This window comes from Corvus cornix, chromosome 14 (genome assembly GCF_000738735.6).
Source record: "Corvus cornix cornix isolate S_Up_H32 chromosome 14, ASM73873v5, whole genome shotgun sequence".
NCBI lineage: Eukaryota > Metazoa > Chordata > Aves > Passeriformes > Corvidae > Corvus > Corvus cornix.
In genome coordinates this window covers 15,616,012-15,634,457 of record NC_046344.1, presented here as the reverse complement: position 1 = coordinate 15,634,457, position 18,446 = coordinate 15,616,012, and the positions used below count along the sequence as shown (strand labels likewise).

Below are 18,446 nucleotides of genomic sequence, written 5' to 3'. Positions count from 1 at the left end.
ACTGGACTCTGCCATCCCTTCAGTGTTCAGCACCTTCACAATGGAGCCTGAGCAGTTAAACATTGGACTTGTCCAGAGGAAGCAGATGCAGGGGAAGAGTTCACATGGCAGAGCTCCCACTGGCGTTCACAGAGCCCTTCTGCAGAGCAAACCCATCCACCCAGCACAAGGCACCCGCAGGTAATTGTCCCAGGGAACCCGAGCTGACACCCTGGGCTCGCTCACAGATGCATGGAGCATTTCCAGGTCCTGAGTGTGAGTTTCCAGGTCCAGCCACCCGCACACCTCACACTCTTTCCTGCTCTCTGGGCGTACAGCTGCCAATTCCCACTCCTTTCCAAGGGAACCTGTTGGCTTGGATGCCGTGCCAGGCTCCACTGCAGAGATGCAGGTGCCTTCACAAGCACACAAGGTGTGCAGGAGGGTTACACTCGTGGGTAACGCTCCTCTGCAGCAGATCTCCAGTGCAGTCTGCTTCCCATGTGCTGCACACACCTGGAGACAGGTGCTTGAAGCAACCGCCCCCACCACCTTCACTGCTGTGGTGCTTTGCTGCTTGGAAAGGCCATTCCACAGCCCCAGCCTGGCTCTGGGAACATCCCATGCAGCCAAGCACGACCCTGTGGTGTGGTTCCCCATGCTGCAGGGCTGGGCTCAGTTCCATAAACACAGCCCGTCCTTCACTCATTCCCCACACTGTCCTCATCCTCCAGATCCTCCCAGCTTTCCACAGCAGGGTAAAGCTGAGCCACTCCCATCCTCTCCCAACCCTTCCTCACTCCCTTCAGATCCCTCGTGGTTCAGGAGCTTGTGTAAAAGCTCCTGCAGGACCCGGCTGAGGGTGGACTCACAGAAGGAAGTAACAGCTAAAATTCAGTTGCTCTGATCCAAGCAAGGATGCCCACAGATTTCCAAACTCCAGTGGGGAGAGAAGTTGGAGGAATTGGAACACAGATGCCTGCAGACTGCCTGGGATGACGACTCGGTGTGAAATGCCAACTCCTGCCATCGGTGCGGGAGGCATGGGCAGGCTGGGGGGCACTGCCCTGGGCTGGCCCTTCGGGGTGACAGCAGCTCCTTATCTATGTCCCCCAGCTCATGGGGGCTGGCTGCAGGCAGAGCACTCCTCAGCTCTGTGTGTTTGTGCTACACGCACCAGCATGGATCCAGCAGAGAAACTCCTCCCCAAAGCCACGGTACTGCCCACGCACCCCATGACAGCAACTGGGTTTGGGGAGAGCCTCAGCACCCAGCAACTGCAGCCCCAGGAGCAGCCCCAGCAGCTGCACACCCCTGTTTATCAGCCACACGTGTCAGCTTTGAACACTGGTGCTTTTGGCAGCTCCCTGTGGCCAAGGAGAGAGTGCAAACACATCCCACTGCTTAGCTGGTGAGCAGCTATTTGCAGGTTATTAATAAATCATTTACTGTTTATTGCAATCATTCTGCCAAAACACAAACAAAGAGCATTGCAGTCACTACCAGCAAAGCTGCCTGTTCACATGTGTCAGGGAAACAGACGTTTTGGGTACTGCCTCCTGAAAAGGCGGTGTACAGAACCTTGGGTGGCCCAGGCTCCTCCAGCTGTGACAGCTGTGCCTGCACGGTGGTGTCCAGGACAAACTCTGCCTCCTGCCAAAGCCCTGTGCAGAGGAACAGACAGCAGCAAAACCACCCCATGCAGAAGCTCTCCTGAGGAGCTCATCTTCTCTCCAGTCACTTTTTGCCAGGGCTGCAGGGACCCCAGCAGGGCTGTGGGTCTCTCCCCCACCTTCCCACCCCTGCAGCGAAGGACCAAGCCCCCGAGTCATCCCCAGCACTGCAGATGAGTCCAAGGGCTGCTGACAGCATCTTCACCCTGCTTCCTCCCAAAACACCATGGGAAAAGCATAGGAAGGAAAGAAACTGCCAACCTGCCCTTACTTCGCTGATAAACAGGGAAGCCGCTTTCATCAGCACATCAAGAGCCTGTGGAGATCAAGGAAATATATTCCTCCATACACTCTCCGGGGCATGGAGCTATTTGCAACCTGAAAAACAGCTGCTGTCACTGCACATCTGAGGAATGATCCTGAGCACAACAACGTGGCTTTAAAGGAACAACTGCTACCCACACTGCAGCTTGTTGCATGCTCCCTCCAAAGTGGCTCTGGATGGACTGGAAAGGGATGTGCAGGAATGGCTGCAGGGAGCACCAGCACCATCCCAGCCACAGAGACAGGGCACACAGATCCCCCAAACCCCAGCACTGCCACCAGATCTCTGCGGATCTGCTGCTGGCAGCCCCTCTCCAGGGGACTCCAGAGATCCCTGTGGCCAAGGCGCTCTGTGAAAGCCCCGGCCAAGGTGGAGGTGCCCACCCCAAACTCTGATGCTGAGACAGGGCCTTGGGGACATCAGGCACAGGGACCTCCAGGGAGGAGGAACAGCAGCACGAGCTGAAATTGTGCCATCGAAGACCAGAATTAGGTTTTCTGCTTAAACAGAGTGAAAACAAATAAAAGGACCAGAGCAAGACACAGCTACATCATTATGTGCTCCCCAATAGGCACCTGCACAGAGGTTGTGCCCAGGGGACACCTGGGGACAGACCAGCACCTGTCTCCAAGCCAGGAGCCCTGAGCGGGTTGGCCTACAGTGCTAGGAGCAGATGTTACCCTCCCTCCCCATACTCTCTGAATAATTAATCCTAATAATTTAGTCAAGCCTTTAACTAAGCCAGATCAGCAAATGTAGTAAGGAATTTCTAGGTCAGAACTACAAGAGCTGGGGATGGGAAAAAAAAAGGAAAAAGAGCCTTAATGCTCTGCCTCCTGCTCATTCCCAAGGGATTATTAGCACCCTGCTCTGCCTTTCCCTACCACAGCCGGCACCTCCGTAGCAAGAGCTTAGATGGGAGTCGCACCTTGTCATCTTGACATCTCTGACACCTCAGCTGCCTCTGACACCACCTAAGAGCACATTTCTGTACAGAGCATCTCTCTCCATCTCGTACAGCCCATTCCCAGCACCGAGAGGAAAGCACCCCATGACAATCATATTTGTTAAGTCCCTCATGCTTCAACGCCTTTGATATTTTAACCACCATCTTCTGCAGAGGCATTTTTCCCTCTCTGCAGAGCTGTAGCCCAGGGATGGAGCTTGCAGCAGAAGCCCCAGGAGCACCAGATTTCATAGCACCAGAGAAACAGCAGCCTCCATGAAGCCTCTCTCAGCCCATCCATGTGGTACCATCCATCACTGTGCCCGGCAGCACAAGGGGCAGGCAGGTGAGCTGGCACAAGGGACAGCAGCAGCTCCCACAGGGCACTGGGGACAGATGCTCCTTCAGCAGGAGCTGTATCCAATGTTCCAAAAGCACGAGGTCTGTCCTCCTCAGGAGACAACCCTCGTGAAAATTAAGAAGTAATTCTACAAAAAGATGGAATTTCCACAAGATAGATACAGGTATTTGGCCACCCAAAAGAGTCTGGTGCTGAGTGAAGAGCACACAGAGCTGGGCTGGAAGAAGGACAGCGGGATCAAGACAGAGAGGAGGGTTGAGCTTAGGTGAGGGGTTCCAGCAGTGCATGCCATTCCCACAAGTGCCAGAGCCATAGCAGCAGCAGTGCCTCGCTGCCCTCTCGTGTCCCCACCCCACACACCATGGGGACATAACCCACTTCCCCCTGGGGACCCACCCTGCAACAGCTCCAGTCTCCTGCTACTCCCTTCTCTCCTCCCACCTTCATCGGGAAAGCAGGGGGACTGCATGGGGGATCAGAGACTGGGGCAGTGCTTGCAGTTTCCCAGTTCTCAAGGAAAGAGTTCACCCTAAAATCCCACTGTGGGAGCATGGAAGAGGGGGCAGAGGGCTCTAGTGACAGCAGCCAGCCCCGCCCCCAACATCCCCATGCAGACAGGATGCAGGAAAGAAACAAGAGGGATCAGACTCCTGCCCAGAGCCTGGGGTGGAGGGGCCCAGAGAAACCTGCTCTCACCTTTGCTCAGGCATTAAAACAACCCTGACCACCATTCCTACAACCTCTGGGCACAGGCCCAGCCCCAAGGAGGTGTTCACAGGCAGATCCAAAGAGGAAGGGTGGCAGAAACCAGGCAAGAGACACAGCCCATGGTGTGCCCACCTGCCATGTGCTGCTTTGTGCCACCTCCTCCTGCAGCGGTCACAAAGACCACGCTGCCCACAGGCCTCTCCTCCCAAGCTCTCCCTGAGCACACACCTGCTTGTCTCTTCCTTCGGGTTAACCTGAAGGATGCTGCAGTCCATACTCACACTTGGAGAACACACAGCACACATGCCCCAAGGCCCCGTGTGGATCCACAGCCACCAAAGCCCCTGTCCCAGCTCCAGCACCCCCAGCTTGTCCCTGCACTATTCATGGGTTGGTTTTTACACCTTCTGCTGCAGTCTGAGACAGATAGGACAAAGGCAGAGCAGAGGAGGGCAGGGAGTCAGGGAGCAACAGCGCAGAGGGCTGGTCCCCACAGCTGGCGAGTTGTACACTGTCCAAGGGGCTCCATCCCTCCACCCCGTGGCAGGAGCACTAAAGCCCTGCTGGAATGGGGATATCCAACACTCCTTTCTCTCACCCACATGGCAGCAGTGCAGATGGCAAAGGCTGAGCTTGGTGCAACTCCATCCGAGCAGGACCCCGTGCCCTTGGGATGAATCCTCCTCCCTGCTCTGGGGGATGGGCAGCCAGGGGACAGCTCCCTGCGGGGACAGACGGGCAGCAGGGCTGGGGTCAGCACAGCAGCTCTGTGCCCCCCAGCAGTGCCTGGCTCTCGGGGGTGCTGGGGACCCAGAGCAGCAGCAAGGGGGGGCACGGCCAGCACCCCCTGCCTGTCCCCCCAGGGAGGCGGGGGTGGCCACAGACAACGCCAGCATTGAGCAGCCACTCGCCCCAGCCCATCTGCAGCTCCAGGAGCCCGGGGCACACAAAGCCAGCGCTGGGCCATGGCGAGCCCTGCCAAGGCAGGGACACAGACCCGTCTTTGTGTCTGCAAAGGCAAAGTTAGCTTTGGGGAAAAGATGAGAGAGAGCTCCACCACTGGAGCCCGTGCTTTGGCTGCTTTTCACCCGGAGGTGGTAACCCACATGCAGAGGCAGCAGAAGTGTCCAGCACTCCCCTTTTCCTGCCTGCCCCACTCCCGAGACCACACAGGGGGCCCACCACAGGTACCCCCTCGTGCAAGGACCTGGGGCACACAGAGGGGCCATGAGAGCACACTCATCTCAACAGAAGATCAAGCCAAGAGGGGTTTCATAGAATCACAGAATGGTTTGGGTTTGGGTTGGAAGGGACCTTAAAGCCCATCTCATTCCACCCCTGCCATGGGCAGGGACACCTCCCACTGTCCCAGGCTGCTCCAAGCCCCACTGTCCAGCCTGGCCTTGGGCACTGCCAGGGATCCAGGGGCAGCCCCAGCTGCTCTGGGCACCCTGTGCCAGGGCCTCCCCACCCTCCCAGGGAACAATTCCTTCCCAATATCCCATCTAACCCTGCCTCTGGCAGTGGGAAGCCATTCCCCCTTGTCCTGTCCCTCCATCCCTTGTCCCAAGTCCCTCTCCACCTCTCTTGTAGCCCCTCCTCTTGTATGGTTTGACACATCCCAGCTTAAATCCCTCTATCATCCCTGTTTCTGTTTTGCCCTCAGACTGGCAGAGGGCCAGCGGCTCCAAAGAGCTCCTTCAGGGGAGCAAAGCCAAGCAGGGCCTGTGCTCCTGCCCTTGGACCTGGCCCATCCTGTCCCTCCCCAGCACTTACACTTCACATCCCTGCCAGCAATGATTTCCATATGCAGAAAAACAAACCCCCAAGCACAACAGGTTTGATCCCACTTCCTTCACTTCCCAGCTCTGGGATGAGAGCTGCCCTGCTGCCCGTGAGCCAGCAGCCTGTCCTCACTGCTGCCCATGTCACACAACAGCACACGCACTGCCTTTCCCCCACACCCTGAGGTCACTCTCAGGTGATCTTAGCACGGATCTCACAGGTGGGAACATTTAGCAGTGGCCACTGCTGGCTGCTGAACTGCCAGGACAGCTCAGCCCAGCACACACTTCCCAAGGGATCCTCCCTGAAAAGGCAAACCCTCGTCACAACTTAATGCGAAAAACAAGACCAAGTATAAAGAGAATCAGGAAGAACTGTTTTTCCCACTCTGGAAAGTGGACATGATGGATGGAGATTAAACAGATGTGTTTAACCACTGCTGCAGTGAAACTGCCAGCTGTGACCGGACCTGGTTCTCGTACAGACCCCAGTGCTCGCACCTTCCCCAGTCACAGCCAGTTCACACAGCCTTACTCCCACTAAAAACCTGCCCAACAACCCCCACAGCCCCCACCACGTCCCAGGAGTGCTGTGCTGGTGCTTGTCAGGCTGTATGAAAACAGCGAAAGGCAGGGAAAGGCTGCAAGTGCCCAGCCCTGGCATCACCCATGGGTGAGGCAGGGTCTGTCCCTACAGTCTCTCCCCTATTTCTCCCTGCAATACAACAATGGAACTCGGGCACGGTGCACACCAAACGCTCACACTGGAGGGCCGGGTGTTGGCTCGGCTTCCCCAAAACCAGCAGAGCTCTTCCACCAGCCACCCCTGAGGGAAAGGCAGGGAGCGTGGCCTGACTCAGCCTTTGGCAGGGTCCATCCCACCCCTCACCCCAGAGACTGTCGCAGCACCTCCTCCTGGGCTCTGGGTGGCCGAGAGTCCATGTGCCAGCACACAGCCACCCGTGCTCTGCCTCCCAGCCACTGCAAGAGACAGACATGGACACGCTGCCCAGCAGACAAGCCCACACAGCCAGGAGCGGGTCAGGGAGAGCTGAGGGACACCCGAGTCCTGCACAGGAGAGCAGCCCCATGCACAGCACAGCTGAGCTTCCCACCCACACAGGGACACAAACCCCAGGGACCTCTGGTCCAGCACTGTCGCATTCAGTGGCTTCAGCTCACCCCATCTCTCAGGTCTGAGCAGTAAGCTCAGTTTAAAGGAACTTAATGGCCTTAGCCTGAAGGATGGAAGGTTTAGATTGGATACCAGGAAGAAACTCTTCCCTGGGAGGGTGGGCAGGCCCTGGCACAGTGTGCCCAGAGCAGCTGTGGCTGCCCCTGGATCCCTGGCAGTGCCCAAGGCCAGGCTGGACAGTGGGGCTTGGAGTAACCTGGGACAGGGGAAGGTGTCCCTGCCCATGGCAGGGGTGGAATGGGATGGGCTTTAAAGTCCCTTCTGACCCAAACCATTCCATGACTCTGTGATCCCAGCAGCCATGAGCCTGAGCACACCCTGTGAGGAGACAAACCCCCCTTCCTTGCTCTGATATTAAACCAGGATGTGCTGTCCTCTTTGGGGATGATTATCAATCACTGGATTGATGATAGATTGCATTAGCTAATGGATTACATTAATTTCTTATTCTGCAGTAAAAAGCAGATGTGTAAGAACTATGGGCTTTTACGTTCATATATCCTTTCTCCCCTCTATTTGGCACCAGCAGCCAAAATTTATTCCTGCTCCCTCCTGACCCCAGCAGACATGCACAGCTTGTCAAGAATGCCCGATGCATTCATTCACTGCCAAGCTGATGGTCATTTATTAATTACATGGCCTCATGCTCGTTAGCCTGGGGTGTTAAGAGAGGTGATGTGCCCTGTTTAGAAGCCAAGGCACAAGGACAAACTGCTGGGGAAAGAGAAATCTTCCGCAGGAGTGGGAACTGGTGTGGATGAGTCACACAAAAGGGGGAAAAAGCCCAGCACCACACACCCAGGCTGTCCTGGCTCTGAGCCAGCCTGCCCCTACAGAGAGCATGGGAAGGAAAGGGGCTGAATGGGCTGAGAGCATCAGCAGACACTGTTGTGGGCTGGAGGGGTTGCTGAAGGGAACAGCTGATGCACAGGGAGCCTCGGCCAGCAGGAGCCACAGCCCCTCTGGCAGCACACCCCTCTCATGGCACGGTGCAGGCTCCCCTGAGGGGATGCTCACTAGGATCATGTTAGCAAAAACCAGGGAAGTGCCAAAAGCTGTCAGGAGAGAAACCTTCAGCATCAAGTTTTCCTCCATTAGGGATAATGGAGGAAAACTCACCCACTAAAAAGAGGCCTCTCAGTGCTTTTTGTGCACAACATTGCTCCATTTCCCTCTGTTTCAGCTCAGGACACCTGTGCTTTTAGCCCCCAAAATCTGACATGCCTGTCACTCACTGCCTGTTGCACATTCGCCCTGTGACAGACAGAAAAAGGCAGCTGCCAGCTTTCAGCATCGCTGAATTTCAGACAAATCTGAGCCTGGCTTCAGTCTCCACAGTGCAACTGTGCTCCAGCATTTATATTCAAAGCAAATTTGGGGGGGGGGGGAAACACAACAGAGAACATGATGTGCAAATCATTATTTTGCTTCACTAGAGCTGGACACTGATGCAAAAAGAATATTTGAATCACAGCTTCAGTCACACCTGTTAATCAGGGCTCCTGCTCTCACCCAGCCAGGACTGAAACTGGATTAATGCACACAACCAGTGAACTGCTTCCCTCACTCCTGGCCCAGCCGGGGCTGCCAAGGCAGGAGAAAGCATCTCCCAAAAATTATTTACCCTCAGAAAATCTTACAAACTCCAGGCCATGATGTCCCTGCCCATAGCAAGGGGGTGGATTGAGATATCTTCAAGGTCTCTTCTGCGACTCTATGACAATTGACAGGTGGAAGCCTGGAAACCCAAGTTTCAGCCAGAAGTATTTTTCTGGTTGTTAAGTGGAGACTGCAATCTCAGCCAAGCAGTTATGGATCAAATCACCATGTCTGGGAGACAGAGTGGAGAGAGAGGAGAAAGGTGTCAGGGAAACACAGCAAACGGGGTTTGCCCTTAAGCACAGGACAAATCTTCCCATTCATTACCCAGTGTTAAGAAACACTTGGATAAATTAGAGATTGGAAAGTCGAGGCTGCAGAGCAGCTCTCTGATTTACTCTAAACTGACCTGCAAAAGAAAACATCCCATCTGCCCCTCGTGGTCACCCTCACCACACTGCAGCACCACCAGTAACATCCCCAGTGCAGGGCAGGGGTAGGCAGCTAATTACAAAACTGCTTTCCCCTCTCACCTTCTGAGCATCTCTCAGCCAAGGGGTGCTCTTCCCTGGCTTGCCTGGAAAGCTGGAACAAAGCTGAGGCATCCTTGGGCTCCCGGAGTACAGGGGAAGCACCAAATTCTTGACAAAGAAGAAAGTCTGGAAGAAAACTTCTGCACACTCAAGTGATGCAGATTGCAGAGAATTTAAAAGGCAAGATGCAGGCACAAAGAGGGCAGCGAGTGGGATGGGAGCAACTGCCAGGGCCATGAAGGGCATCCTGAGCACAGCCAAAGGGGAGCTTGGTCATCACTTCTCTCCACAGTGACTCTGCTCTTCCACCCGTGCTGCTCCTGCAGCCAGGGAGGGAGGATTGCTGGAGGCAGAGGACAACACCAAAGGGAATTGGGGACTCTGTGATAGTCCCACACACCGACAGACACACGGGGCCTGTGATGCTGAGGAGCCAAATCATAGAATCATGGGATGTCCTGAGTTGGAAGGGACCCACAAGGATCGTAAGTCCAATTTCTGGCCCTGCACAGACACCCCAACAATCCCACCCTGGGCCTGGGAACATTTCCCAAGCGCTCCTGGAGCTCTGGCAGCCTCGGGGCCGTGCCCATTCCCTGGGGAGCCTGGGCAGTGCCCAGCACCCTGTGGGGGAAGGACCTTTCCTGATATCCAGCCTGACCCTGCCCTGGCCCAGCTCCAGCCATTTCCTGTCCCTGGTCACAGAGAGCTGAGATCAGAGCTGCCCCCTCACCACCCCTCGGGAGGAGCTGCAGCCCCGGTGAGCTCTGTGCTCCATCTTGGCAAAAGTTCCCTGCTGCTGTCACCACGGGACAGAGCCAAAGAGCAGCAAAGCTCTGCTACCACAAAACCTGGGTTACTCCTTCCCCTTTTCCAATGCTGCCACAGGATCTGGGAAATTGCTCTAGCAGACAAAGTCAAACTGTCCAGATGTGCATAGGACCAAAAGGATGCTCGCTGCAGGTTTGGTCCCCTGGTCTTGCAGCAGCTGCTTCCCAGAAGATGATTTATCCCATTGATGCCTTAGGTGTTAACTTTCATATTTTTCAAATCCTGTACTGCCTGGTGTGTAACTGCAGTTTTGTGTGGCCTGTTAGCTGCTGCTCTCTCATGCTGGTTAGACATAACAAACCCTCTCTAGGTTTGCACTTCAAGGACACCTCGTTGTCCCAGGCCCCAAAATATGTAAACTAAAGCCTTTGAGAGGAGGGGCAAACTTGGGGTAATTACGTCATTAACTGAAATTATAATTGGAGAATTAACCCCGATATGCAAATGGACCAAACTTCTAAAAGTGTGAAGAACCCAGGACCCAGGGTGCATCTTGGGTGTAGCCTTTTGACTGCCCAGGGTGTACCTTTGAAGGCTCTTCACATAAATACCTACACCTTTATTCTCTTATTTTTGTCTAGCCTCTGTTTTCAGGTCGCCACTTCAAGGCATCACCATACCCCAGGACATTAGCACTGAGGGCCAGGGATACAAACCCACAGCCCACACAGGACCCACAGGAACAGCCAGACTTGTCTTCTTTCAAAAGAGGGTTTAGCTCATACAGTGCCCAGTCACTGCACTTTCAGCCAAATCTTTTGCAGTATTTGCAGAGTGAGGATCACTGGCCTGGCAACCACTTGTTTTTACATTAATGATTTTGACTTCTTTGCATAAAATGGTCCCAGCCAAGCAAAGTGCGGAAATAAACAGCTTCAGCAGGTTCCCTCAAAGAAAAGGGGAGAAAAACCCCTTTTGGCAAGAGCAAATACAGACCATTCAGGGATTCCTGGGAGCTTGGGTTGGTTTTGTTTGTCTGCTCTTGCTTTTAATTCATAGTCACTGAAAGAGTTTTGTGCCCTTAACTATTGCATGTGCCACCAGCTAAGCACTTAATGAGGAGGAAGTGAGACTTACTCAGTCCCTGCTCAGACGGGAGGAGGGAGATGCAGCCGTGCCAGCCTCTGCAGCCATCCTGATGCAGAGCAGCTGACAGGAGCTGGCACAGGGCAGGACTCTCAATCCCTGCCCACCCACCCCGCTCTCTAAGGAGGGAAAGCTTCACACCACACCAGGTACCGGGGAACCCTTGTACCCCACCAGAGCCAGGGGAAGAGCCCAGTGTCCCTGGGCAGGGACAGCACTGATGTGACATGCACTGCACAGCCCTGCAGCCCTCAAAGGGGCTGCCCAAGGTGCCAAATCCCCTCACTCTTTCCAAGAGCAGGCACCTGGGAAAGATAAGGATGAAAACAAAATACAGAGAAGCTGTCAGGCTTTGTGTGGAATAAGAGCAATGCCATAAACTCTTGCCACAGCCACAGCCAGCTCGGGGTGGGGATCTGGCAGAGGACTGCTGCGAGTTAAAAAGTTTCCCCCAGCTCGGGGAGGGAGCAGAGCTGCACTTGTCCACAGGAAGGGCTACAGACACACTGCTCACAGGACAGCACAACACAACATCTCCTCAATACCACAGCAGAGGGGAAGAGACCAGCCAGCCAGTGCTGCACACAGCCTTTAAACCCCTTGGGCTGGGCTTTGCTCACCAGGCTGAGATCAAAGTCACCTTGGTTTGAGAAGGCTGCTGCTCTGCTGTGGGTTAGACCCTCCAAGAGCAGAGCAGTAGCACCAGACCCACAGGACGAGCACAGGGGATGAGCCAGAATCCAAGAAGAGGAATTAACCCCACACCCCTCACAGGCAAAGGCATTTGGAGGAGCTCAGAGAGCCGATAGCTGCCAGAGACTGCCTGCCACGGCAGGGAGGACAGAGCCCGGCTCCTCTGCAGCCTCCCCTCCACGCTGCTGCCCAGCAGGAACGGGGATTGCTGCGAAGTCCATGTGAAACACTCACTCTGTTGGGATTGGCAAGCACTCAGGAAGTACTCAGGCTACTCCCTTGCCTGCCAACTCGAGGGGATGGAGAAAGCTCATTAAAGGCAAGACACAGTCTCTCTGGATGCAGAGCAAGGCAGGACGAGCCATCCCACGCACCCAGCAGCCCGTTTGGATGCGGAGCTGTCAGCCACACCCTGGCAGATGCAGGCAGGGTGGGCTGCATCACCATGTCCCCAAAATAGCAGCAGCTCTTGCATTTCATTCCCAACCAGAAGCCATGCCCTCCTCCTCCTTGCAAAGGCAGACAGCCCTTTGCCTTCAGAGCTGGCTCCGGAGGCTGCAGATCCCAGCTGGAGCTGTGAAAGGGGACCAGACCATGAAGAGCAGGGACCGTGCAACACTCTAACAGTCACAAGCTGCATGAAAGAGCCTTTGCTGCTTTTGTGCACAAACGCGAATTCTCTCTGTCCATGACCCAGCCACAGCCCTGGCCAAGCTGTCCCCAGCACCATGGCAGGACACGGCCCCCACACGTGGTCACAGCTGCTGCAAGGGGCACCGGCCACACCAGAGCTGCCACTGCCCAGGGTCTGCTTCAGTCGGGTTCCTCTGCCACAGACACAGAAGAGACATCCTAGGCACAGAGAAAACTCCAACCCCCGGGGAAAGCAAGCACTGTAACTCACATGGCTCCAAACAAGGCACCGGGAGGCCGTGTGTCCCTGGGCAGGGCCCAGCTCGCCGAGGAGCATGGATGGGCTGCCTGCCTGACCAACACAGCCCAGCCCGACCACACCCCTGCTCACCGGCACGACGAGGAGAATCATATTCCCCGGTTTTCAGCTTGGTTTTTCATGGCATCTCTTCTTGGTGGAAGAAGAAAAGGGGCATCACGGGAGCTGTCAGTGATTCCTGTGTCAGAGCCAACACAAAGGAGCCACACACAAACCCCCACCACCGTACCACGCTGCGGCACAGCCCTGCGGCTCCTGGGAACAGCCCGGCAGCCCAGGGCACAGCAAAGGAGCAATAGGAACGGGGCTACGTACTCAGCCCTGCGGCTCCTGGGAACAGCCCGGCAGCCCAGGGCACAGCAAAGGAGCAATAGGAACGGGGCTACGTACTCATCCTGCAGCGGGACCCCCGCGGGCCCCCGCGCCAGCCCGCGGCTCAGCCGGGAAGCGCAGGCTCCGTCCAGGTCGGTCGCGCCGAGGAGGGGTGGCCCGATGGAGGGATGTGGGAGCCACCTCAGCCTCCCGTCCTCATCACCACCAGCACCCCGCAGCAACAGCTTAATTCCCTGATGCAGGGAGACAGAAGAATCGGGAAGGTCTCCCGCCACCCAAGGCAAATGGCTGCTCACAAACACGGCCTGGCACAGCTGTGCTGCCCCGGCACTCGGAGCCCGGCTCCCTGCGACGCTCCGGCATGTCAGCAAGCAAATCCTCTTTGCCTATGGGCAAGGGAACTGTAGGGGGGAGGAAAAAAAAGCATCAAGAAACTCTTTGTCTACAAACATCCCAGCCCGGTGCACGTGCAGTGTGAGCTTCCTGGCGAGGGCGGAGGGGGGGCCTGGACTCGGAGCCATCGTTTCCGCCTGCAGATCCCTCCGCTCACTTATTGTCTTCTAAAAATAAAAGTAAACACTGAAGAAGAGCTCTTTGTTTTTATTTCGGCTGTGTCAGAGAGATTTCTCTGATAGGAACAAGTTGTGGGGCCTCTTCCCAAACCTCTGGGAGCTTCCCCTGAGACCAGAGCCATGCTGAGGAAGCAGTGGGGGTCCCAGGGACTGGCAGGGAAGGAAAGCTGTTCTCTTTTCCCTCCAACCTGCAGCTGCTCACGGTGGGGATCGTAAATCCCAGAATGGTTTGGGTGGGAAGGGACCTTAAACTCATCCCGTTCCACCCCTCGCCCAGGGGCAGGGACACCTCCCACTATCCCAGGGGTGTTCCAAGCCCTGTCCAACCTGGCCTTGGGCACTGCCAGGGATCCAGGGGCAGCCCCAGCTGCTCTGGGCACCCTGTGCCAGGGCCTGCCCACCCTCACAGCCAAGAATTTCTTCCCAATATCCAATCTAACCCTACTCTCTGTCACTTTGAAGCCATCACCCTTGTCCTGTCACTCCATGCCCTTGTGATGGTGAGGATTACCTGCCGTGGGTTCCCACCTTTTCCCTCTGTTTCAGGTCAGAGAAGAGGCCATTGCCCAAAGTACAGGAAACCTCAGTTTAAGCCACATCACTCCCCATAATAAAGCAGCAAAGCACAAGGAAAGCCAGGAAAGCCATTTTAACACATAAAATACATATTTAAAAATATTGAGATATGCATGTATACCTCTTTGGTTTTGCTTCCAAATCTCTCTTCCTGACAGGCCCAGAGGCTGACGAGGCCAAGCCTGAGCCCTACACAGCCAACATCACTGATTAAACACAAGCACAAACTTCCTCACCAGGCAGCTGCCCTAATCTAAGCATCTCACAGCTTTCCCAGTTGTTTGTTCAGCTTCTTCCTTTACCATGGAGCTGCTCTACAAAACTGCAGGGTAATAAGACACACACACACAATTACCTTTTTTTGACCTGCATGAGGAGTAAATCCAGCATTAATAGCCCAGAGCCTCAGGTATCCTCTGTGATTTGATAAAATTGCTTATCTAAGCAAAACCCTGCAGGGACCAGCCTCATTACTCAGAGCAAAGCTCTTCCCCCACACCCTGATTAACAGTGTTTCTTTCATTTGCCAGCTCGAAAAAAACCCACAGATTAAAACAAAAAGATAAAAAAGGAGGAGACATTTGTTTTCTCCATTCGAGTGCTCAAACAGCTTCCAAGGAAAGCACCATGGGACTGGTCACCAGGCTGCCAAGGACACCTCAGCCCTGGGGAATGGCACATGCAAAGAGCAGTGGGGCTCCTGGGAGACAGCAGTCACCCATCCCAAAGGCAAGAGGCAGCTCAGAGGGGCAGGAGGAGGCACAGGTGGAGCCATGACTGCCATGCTTCCCTCCTGGAGAAACTGAGAGCCCCCAGCCCTGTGCTCTGCTGGGACAGGGCCCTGCCCTCCACCCCTTGTGGGGACGGATGCATTCAAAGATAACGGGTTTCACAGGGCCCCCAGCTCCAGCACAGCAGCTCCTAGGGGAAAGAAAAGGGAAATCAAAAGGGGAAAAAAAAAAACAAAACCAAAGGAAAACGGCTCATGATTGCAAACATCCTCCCCAGGGCCTGATTACCCCTGAGAGTAATGAGTCGCAATAACCAGTGCTGGACCAGTAAAGCAGCCCAGCCCTGCGCAATAAAGCAGCCTGGGAATACATGCACCAAAGTCTGCTGATAAAAATGCTGTTAATTCCCAAGCCATCCACTTCTTGGCTGCCAAGTTACCCACTGTGTTTGCCTGGGTGGTTTTTCTCCCAGTAGAGCACTGACAGTGATCTGAGCCTGGGTGCAGCCTCCAGGGCAGGATCCTCCTGCAGCTCAGCACAGCTGGAGGAAGGGGAGTCTCCCCTCTCCAAACACAACTCAGCCCCCCAAAACCCCAGCAGAACTCTACAGCTTCAGGTGTAACAATTTATGAGTACCAGAGTATGAAAAAACGCTCATTACACCCATCATGTGTCAGGCAGGGACTCTGGGGCTTGGGCTGCCTCCTCCAGCCCAGGCTGGCAGCATCCTCCTCCTCTCCCCGTGTCAGGGCAGCAGCCAGGCCCTGCAGCACCATCCTGCTGCTTCAGATAACGAGCTCCAGCACAGAGGGAGGACTCAGCAATGCAACCTCCCTCCAGCCTCTGCCAGCATTTTAGTGATCTAACAGCTGGGTCTAGCACAGGAGGCCTCATTCTGCTCAGCCGTCCAACCTCTCCCTCTTCCAGTGGCTCTGGGAGGCTGCACATCAGCTCTAGTGACCTGTCACCATTTCACACCATGCAAATAAAACCCAAATCAAATCCCTGAAGCAAGAAAAGAGAGAAAACAGCTTTGTTCTTATTAGTCCACCTATGAGCCAGAAAACCAAGTCACACCAATAAAATTTGTGGGCAAGAGACAGCAGAATGTTTGACTGATGAGCTTCCAGCATCCTCTGCTGCAGCAAGAGGAGTCCAGCACCCAGGCGGGGCTGAGCAGAGGGTGAGATCCAGACAGGCCACAAGCCCTGCGTGCCCAGAGACACCTGGACAGTCAGCTCTCACCTTTGCTTGGCCTTCACAGCACACCAAAATCCCAGAACCTGAGCAGCAATGCTGGGCCCGGAGCCAGGGCCAAACTCAGCAGCAGCTGTGGCATGGTGGGACTGGCACAGGGACTGGACCTGGATGAGCCTGTGCTGCTGGAAGTGCTGCCATCCTGGATGGGATGTGCTGGCAGCCAGGGCCAGGCTAAGAGCTGGCAGGAGCAGAGCTGTTAACCAGGACACTTAAAGCAGACTGTAACCAAAGAAAAGCCACGTTCCTGTTAAAAACTGAGCAGCAGCAGTGTGAAAGAACAGCACTGTCCTTACAGGACGCGCCCATTACAGCTCTAAACTCTTTGGACACTCGGCTCACAGAGCTGCCAGGATAAGCTGCAATGCATTGCTGATATATTGTGCAGTTACATCTTTACAGGTGTATGGATTGATTTCCTCAATACACATCTCCTGGGAACCCAGAGAATGCTCATCAGCTCCCACCTCAATCTGACTTACAGCCCGGAGCTGAGCCAGGGACAGACGGACACATCAGGCCTTAAGCATTCTGGTGGGAGATCCTCCAGCAGGAGCCAGGGAGAGACTCTGGCTTTCCTCTAGTCATCTTAATTCATTTCAGTGTGCTTCCCGATGCTGGCAGTGGAGGCAAAATCAACAGTAAGAGCCTGCCAAGGCTCTCGGCTCCCAGCAGCTGCCTGGAGCCAGGGCCAGGCAGGGGAGCCCCCGGGGGCAGGGCTGGGTGCTGGCAGTGCTGCCACTGCAGGTCCTCCCGCCAGCCCAGCACCTCCCACAGCCTCCAGCACCTCACCCTGGGCCTTCTCTCAAGAGAAAGGGCCAACCTCCAAACCCCCAGGCACAGGCACTGCTCTGCTCTCGGGTGCACACGCTCATCTGGACTGGGAAAGCCTCACAACCACTCCATGCAACGAGGCCGTGTCCCCTTCAGCTGCTCTCCCAGCCCCCCTCTCCTCATCCAGCTCCCCATGATGAGCCAAGAGCACAAGAACAGCCAGAGATCCCACAAGACATCCACCACCTGTGGCAGTTATCCCCTCTGAGAGCACAGCCTATTCTCTACCCACAGGGAGGGGAGGAGTGGCTGCCTCAGGAACCACTGTACCCAAAAGCACTCCACATCCACCCTTCACTGCCAGGACATGCTCAGCATTCCCTGGAAAATATCAAGGAAGGCAAAGCCCAGTCCTCACCCCTGCATCAAGCTCTGTGCAGGCAGTGCAATGCACCCAGGAGGGGTAATTACGAGGATGCCTGTCCCAGTTAATTATGACCTGGCCAGCTATCAGTGTTTCTGTGCAGGGACAGCTTTGTTCAAATTCAGGGAAGAAGGTAAAAGTGGCTTCCCACCTGCAGAGCCACAGCCTGCCCAGCTCATCATGGCCCCTCTGCACACACCTAAGGGAGAGCAGAGCAGGACGCCTGTCCTGAGGAAGTGGGGCACAGAGGGGTGACATGACCTGCCCAGGCAAGCAGGGTCATGCTGCCTCTGCCAGGTGCCCTGTCCACTGATCCATCAGCTCCAGCCATACAGAGGAGGGGCTGGATCAATGAAAAGCGGGACAGCTTTGCTGGGTTTGAGCCCCAGAACCCCCAGTTGTTTTTTGTCTGCCACCACAGCTCATTTCAACCTGCAAGGATCTCTCCTGGAGCACACTCACCTGCTCCTCTTCTCTTCCAAGTCACCTCCATGTGCTGCAAAGCCAAGCTGCACCAGTGCCCACACTTGGCTCCAAGGCTGGTCCCAACATGCTGCCTGAGGGTGTGCCAGGCACAGAGACCTCACTGGGGCTCAGAGGGTGGAGGAAGAGCCTCGCAAACCAGGCACAGAGAGGGCAGGGCTGGCTTCGACCTCCCCACTTCTGCCACATCTAACAGCACACCCCTGCTACAAGAGGAGGTTTCAGCTTGCAGACCAAAATCCCTTCAAACCCCCTTCAAATCTAGAAGTTATCTCTAACACACATACCAGGGACAACACCACAGTTACAGGCCATTCCACAGATCTAAGAAGATCCTACTGGATTTTGCACCCCACTGAAGCATTCCTAGAGAGCTAGCAGTTAAAAGAAGTTGCAAATCTTATTTGCACCATCATTAAAGGGAGGAAAAGGAGATTAAGAGACATGATAAGATCAAGTACTATCAGCCTCAAGCAGCCTCAAAATTAAATCCTGAGGTAAGAAGAGCAAAGTAATTACCTCACTGAAAAGCTTTTCTTTTACCCATGATGAGAACATTCCCACTCAGGACTGGGTGTGTCGAGGGGAAATGCTCTTTGAGGCAGTCAGTGGTACCAAGGCAGGGCAGAAG

The 18,446-nt window shown here is 55.1% G+C and overlaps 1 protein-coding gene across 2 annotated transcripts in view; it reads right to left on the bottom strand.

The window, feature by feature from the left end:
• Window positions 1–18,446, bottom strand: part of LOC104684645 (ankyrin repeat and fibronectin type-III domain-containing protein 1-like) — a 247,639-nt gene that overhangs the window by 208,533 nt on the left and 20,660 nt on the right. The window contains exon 1 of one of the 2 annotated variants that reach the window (XM_039560381.1): window positions 13,056–13,350. The exons of the other annotated variant lie outside the window; for it this stretch is intronic. The gene's annotated coding sequence lies outside the window, so the exon portion shown is untranslated. Of the gene's footprint in view, window positions 1–13,055; window positions 13,351–18,446 lie in introns of those variants that run through there. 2 annotated transcript variants of the gene reach the window in all.